Consider the following 6,409-nt stretch of genomic DNA (forward strand, 5'->3'; position numbering starts at 1 on the left):
TCGGAAATTTTTGGCTGACACATAAACAGTGGAACTGACGATGGTATTAAGGATTGATAATTCTAATTTAATTGTTGATATCCAATTCCTATTATTTAAAATGTGAGAAACCAGTAATTTTGTAGGTGTAACGAGAACACACACATCGCAAAGAAAGCTATCGCCTTCTGAGAGCCAATAAAATAAAGAATGTGACCTCCGTTTGTAGTTGCGAGCAACATATCGAATCAACTAGTAACTACAGTCCTTTTTTGTGCAAAATCCTTGAGTGTCACTTTAAATATCATCCGTGGCAATTTTTACAACTAAAATGAGTTACTGCAGTAGATAAGCAGCGCGTATTACTTACTACCCGCCGTCTGGACGTATTGCTACGGCAGTCTCCATATGAACACGACGGCAGAATTCTTCAGAACTGTAGTCAGCCCCAGAATACTCGCGACGGATCCCTGTGTCTGCACAAACAGTAGCTTGTAAGTTGCCGACGTTGGTCACGTTGCTCTCACCCATTATATTACCTTTTTTTTTTAGTATGGCTATATCTCGCAGTAGGTTCAGTTCTCAATTTGAATGTATTAAATATTAATTATTTACGATTAACTTTGCGCAAATACACAACATTTTTCATACTTTTTTTTAATGTATTGGTTTGGTTAATAAGTTCGTAGTGTTATTGGATAAGTTTAACACAACAGATACACTTAATAGAGTCATCAGTCATCAATAATATTCTTTGCTTCACTACTTACAACAGTCTGCCAACGATGTAACTTTTCTATTCCGCGCCTGTAGAAATCACGCTGTTTTGAGGCGAAGAACTCGTCGAGACATGTCCGGAACTCATTTTCATCCAGAAGGGAAGTTCCTTGAAGGTTGTTCGATAGGGAGTGGAAAGCGTAAAAATCTGAGGTCGAAAGATCAGGTGAAGAATGTGGGTGAGGAATAAATTCCCAACCCAACTCCTGTATAGCGCTTTTTGTCAATCTGGCAGAATGCGGGCGAGCGTCATCGTGGAGTAGCCTAACTTCATACAATCTTCCTGGTTTGCGTCAGTAAGACGTCTCAGTAGTTGACAATAAATGTCAGCAGTGATGGTTACTCCTTAGAGGAGCAATTGGGAGTACACCACACCGTCGCTGTTCCACCAGATGGATAACATTATCTTTTGCAGATGGGCGCAGGTCTTTGTACTGGGAGTTGCTGGTCTGTTTAGTTTCAACTATTCCTTTCGTTTCCTTGTTTTGGCATAAAGACACCACTCCTCGTCATTAGCAGCGATACAAGATAGGAATGATTGCTGTTGTTCACGAGTCAATTGATGACGAGCAACCAGAGATCTACACACGGCCACCAGCTGATTTTCGTGATTTTGATTTAAAGCATGTGGTACCGTTACACCCGATTTTTGAACCTTTTTCCACTATATTCAAATGTTGCACGATGGTGGAATTACCACAGCTCACCACATTCGCTAGTTCTCAAGTACAGTGGCGTGAGTCACTGTGGATGACTATGTTTAAACGATCTTCATCAAACCTCGACAGTCTTCATGAACGTAGACAGTCACTAATGTCAAAGCGACCCGCCAGAAAATAATTTTCTGGCTGTGCTCTGTCCATTGGCTTCATTCCTATACACTGAATTCCGTACACGCAAAACAAAAATGCTACAAATTTACTCACCAGCCAAATGCATTTCTTCGTAAGGTATCAGTTCCGACTAGACAGACTGAGTTGTACGCTCCTGCACGCTGTGTATAAACACTCGTTGTGCTGTGTCGCGTAGTCTATCTTCTCTGTAAGACACGTCATTCTGTCAATCGATGCGACTCAGTGCTGAAAGGGAATGAAGATACCGAAGTGCTATAAACATTATAAGATGTCAATAGTGTTTTTCTTAGAGTGTTGCAAGATTTATAGAATACGTTAGCCTTTATTGTGTAAAATATATCATACTGAAATGTGATTATCGTATCGTGGAATGGTAACGGGGAGTCTAACATTACATTACGAAGGACCGTATACTGTTATAAAGAGTTTAGATAAGTTGCCTTCCAGTAATAAAAATCCATAAACGCCGCCTACCTGCGTGCTTTTGACTGTCTAATCTGCCCTAAACGACCAGATACTCAAGAATCACTGGAAAAAAAGACGTTGAGTGTGACATCTAGTGGGAAACTGATGCATGAGAAAAACTTTGGTTATTCAGGAATGTTCACACATTTTGCTCCTGTATTAGTCCTCATCGTTCATAAACGAACTTCTTTTAAATGTGCCAGAAAAACCCAAACAGATCCACATTGCGTACAACTGTGAAGAAGGACTGGGGTTGTCATCCTAACTTTCAGATTTAAGTTTTCTCTGGATTCCGTAAATCTCGTCAGGCAATTGAAGAGATGTGGTTTTGTATTAACAGCGACAGATTTTCTTCCGCAATCTCCCAATGACACTTTTGTTGGTGGGACACAAATCCTCACCCTTCCAATCATATTTTATATTTATAACAATAAGAAATAAAGGACAAAACTAGAACGGATTGTACAATCTGCCAAATCAGTGAAAGACACCGTTATAGTCGCACTCCCAAGCGATGTAACGTTAATACAAAAGAATGTGAAGAAATGTGAAATTTTAAATTATTGAAAGACATTTTTTGCCGTTGACGCCCAGAGTAACGCGTCTGTTATTCGTATGTTAGCGTATTTAATAACATAATTGTTGGTTTGTATTACCAATATCGGTGAAATATTTCTGAATTTGATTGAGACACAATGAAATTTTACTGCTGACGTTTAATACACACACACGTTATAAAAATGGTTATATATTTGTGTGTATGTTCCACATTTCCTACTAAACCACTCGACACATTTCAACCAAATGTGGCACACGTATCCATCATTGTCAGGAACAAGTCACTATGGGAGTGAAAACCACCTACCCATGTGACTTCATAAATAATCATATACCTGAAAAACTGTCGTATCGTGCAACACGGTTTAATTTGTTACTTCTGTGCTCCTAACTGTATTCGCAATAAATTTTGTAGTCAGTATCAAAATATGTCCCTGAATAGATCTGCAAAACTGCATCATGGTACCACACAGAGTTCAGGAAGTCTGAGGTTAGAGACACTCACTGAGACGTGGCAAAAACTGCTGCATCAAGAATAACATTTAAATTTATTACTTTTTGTGGAGTATCGACATTTGTAGCTGAATGTTCATACGTAGATTTATCATTGTACGACACATCGCTCAAGAGATATGACGTCATCAATACCCAGATGCATGGAAAAATAGCGCACCACGTATGAAGTCTTAATACATCATGTACATTAAGTACGGGAACGCTTTCAATTATTTTTACACAAGAACCAAACATTGACAGATATCATACATATGTCATTTTGAAGAGAAACCCTGAAACTTTTTTTTCATCTATACCACCGCACGTAGTTTGGTAACTTGCCGATAGTCGGCGCTAATCGCGTACATGGCGAATTCAGGTGCGGAGCGATTGTTATGCGTGTTGGAGTTCGACAAAAACAAGTGTCCTACAGCTGTTCGGAGGATGTTTAGAATCGTATACGGTAAGAAGCCACCAACAAGGAAGGCCATTTACCACTCCAAAACAAATTCATTGCGACGGGTTGCTTGTGCTCGGAAAACAGAAGCGGACGTCCCAGTGTGACTGAAGTGAATGTGGAGCGCATACGAGAGACATTCATAAGGAGTCCAAAAAAATCGGTGTGTCGTGCATCCCGTGAGCTCTAAGTAGCTCCAGTGACAGAATGACAGTGTGGAAAGTCCTGCGACAGAAGCTGTCTATGAAACCATTCAAATTGGAGCTGGTGCAGAAGCTCAGTGACGACGACAGAGACAAGCGTTTTGAGTTTTGTTCGGAGTTGCAACAATTGAATGAGGATGCGGATGGCATTGTTGATCACTTAATCTTTTGCGACGAAGCCACTTTTCGCACTAATGGGAAAGCTAACAGGCATAATTTGTCGAATCCGGGGTACAAAGCATCCACACAAATTCATTGAATCTGAGGGTGATTCCCCAAAGGTAAATGTTGATTGTGTCTTGTTACATCGAAAACTGTATGGGCCATTCGTCTTCGCCGAGAGCACTGTCACTAGATATTCCTACTGGGGCATGTTGTAGCAATGGCTGATGCCTGAAATGCAATCGGACTCTCCGTTCATCTTTCAGCAGGATGGGGGTCCATCCCATTTATATCGTGATGTTCGTGGGTACATGAACATGGAGCTGCCGCGTCGATGGCTCGGCGGTGCTACAGAAGGGGACTGATCACCAGATCTCACTCCGTGTGACATTTTTCTGTGTGGACGCATTAAAGATCTGGTATATGTACCGCCTCTACCACATATTGTAGCAGAGCTCAGAGAGAGAATACGGGTAAGTGACTGCCATAGTCGACGATGCCATGCTGCGACGGCTATGGCACGAATACGATTACCGTGCTGACGTCTGCCGGGTCACTCATGTTTCGTATATCGAATGTTTGTAAAAAAAATATTAAAAAAACTTTCAGAGTTTCTCTTCAATATATGCGACACCTGTACAATGTTTAGTTCATGTGTAATAAATAATTGCAAGTGTTTCTGGTCTTAATGTGTACCCTGTATATTTATTCTTTACTACTAAGACACACCTACTGTCGAGTCAACTTGGGAAAAACCTTGATACCTGCTAGTGCTTTACTCAGCTTTCAACTGCGAATTGCAAACGGCTGCAGACGAAAACAATACGATGAGAGTGGGTGTTTGAGGCGGTGTGAAATATGATACCTAAATCTAAATGTAAATACGTTTAAGAAGGAAAAAAGTCTCAACGTAACCTTGGTTTTGATATAAGATGGAATACTCCTGGCATGTTATAGGACTTGGAATCGACGCACTAGTTTCCGGAATATGCCTCAAACATTACATAAAGGGTCGACGTGCAACTAAAGCGTTACAGGATGTCTCTGTACATGAAACTGACCTTAGCTTAGAAGATTTAGTCCACTCTCTTCCAGACCATAAAGTTCCTTACATTGCTGTCTGGGGTGTTGTTAAATCCCCTGGAAAGTCAATCAAAAGCTTAAATTCCTCTGACACGTCTGGTGTAGTACAATAACTTAGCATAAAGGAACATGTTGTATCAAGAACATCAGGAGGATTCTGGTCAGATCATGAAAGGACAATACAAGAAGTGTAAAACACAGTTCCTTTTGTACTGCTGAAGGGTTCAACGCAGATTGATGTCATTGATGCCTTAGATGCAGAAATCTTTGATCTCGAAACCATTTCAGATCACTTTGAGCCAAGTACATCCAGTATTGCAGAGCACCTTTGGGGTTTTTTCACTGGAGTTAGGCGAAGAGGTCTTCAAATTAGTGAAGAAATGCTTAGAGAGGGAGTACTGGTTACAGGAATAGGAGAGTTGTCAAGTGATAACAGTGAAACTGGCCTTAAACTTCAGCCGCTAGAAGATGGTAATCCATTTTTCATCACAGCTTTACCAATATCGTCTCTCATTCGTCGCATAGAATACCACAGGCGCACTTACAGGATTCTCTCAGTTGTGTTTGGTATCATAGGACTGGCAATAGTAGGCCACTTGACTTACCGTTTGCTGAAGCAACGTGCGCGGCGCCTACAAGAGGAGGAGTTGCATCGGAAATTGGAGGAAATGCGAAGAGAAGGCGACAGCAGATGCGTGTTGCGAATGTCCCAGAGGGCCAAGAGTGTATAGTTTGTCGCACAAATCCTCGTGAAATTATACTACTTCCTTGTGGTCATGTTTGTTTATGTGAAATCTGTGGACAGAACATCCACAACACATGTCCTGTGTGCAGAAACCACTTTGAGCGCAAAGCACCTGTATATTTGTCACAGATTTATAAAAGTATGAATCTTGTCAATGTTGTGTAAATATTCTGGGAGTCAGTTAATTATTTGTGAAATTGTGATTTTATTACAGGTGCTAATGCCTCGTTTGTAAAAGGTGGTTTCTTTCTAAATTATTTGCATGTTTTCTTGGAAAAAGGAATACGTTTTAACTGTGATATAGAAACAAAAGTTCTGCTTCTGATAATAGATTATATAACGATAAAAATAAATGATAACTAAAAAAACAATACTCGTTTAGAAACCTATGAAAAAGCGTTGCCATGACACTTTTATAAAAATCTGGGTCTACACGTATACATTGCTATGTTATACATATTTCTTTGTAGGACTCTTTTAAAATTTCGTAGGTGTTTCCAGAAATACATTGATACGAATTTTTTTCGATATTACAGTTCAAACACAGTTAATTTCTTGTTTTCGTTTCATATAGAAAATAGGCAAAATGAATATCAGGACATCGTCAGCTTGTTATTACACAAACGTTCGA

At 40.1% G+C, this 6,409-nt stretch overlaps 1 pseudogene; it reads left to right on the forward strand.

Moving 5' to 3' along the window:
- Positions 1-4,882: 4,882 nt before the first annotated feature.
- LOC126335874 (mitochondrial E3 ubiquitin protein ligase 1-like) lies at positions 4,883-6,060 on the forward strand (annotated as a pseudogene).
- Positions 6,061-6,409: the final 349 nt, after the last annotated feature.

The sequence above is a fragment of the Schistocerca gregaria genome, chromosome 2 (genome assembly GCF_023897955.1).
Source record: "Schistocerca gregaria isolate iqSchGreg1 chromosome 2, iqSchGreg1.2, whole genome shotgun sequence".
Taxonomy (NCBI): Eukaryota; Metazoa; Arthropoda; class Insecta; order Orthoptera; family Acrididae; genus Schistocerca; species Schistocerca gregaria.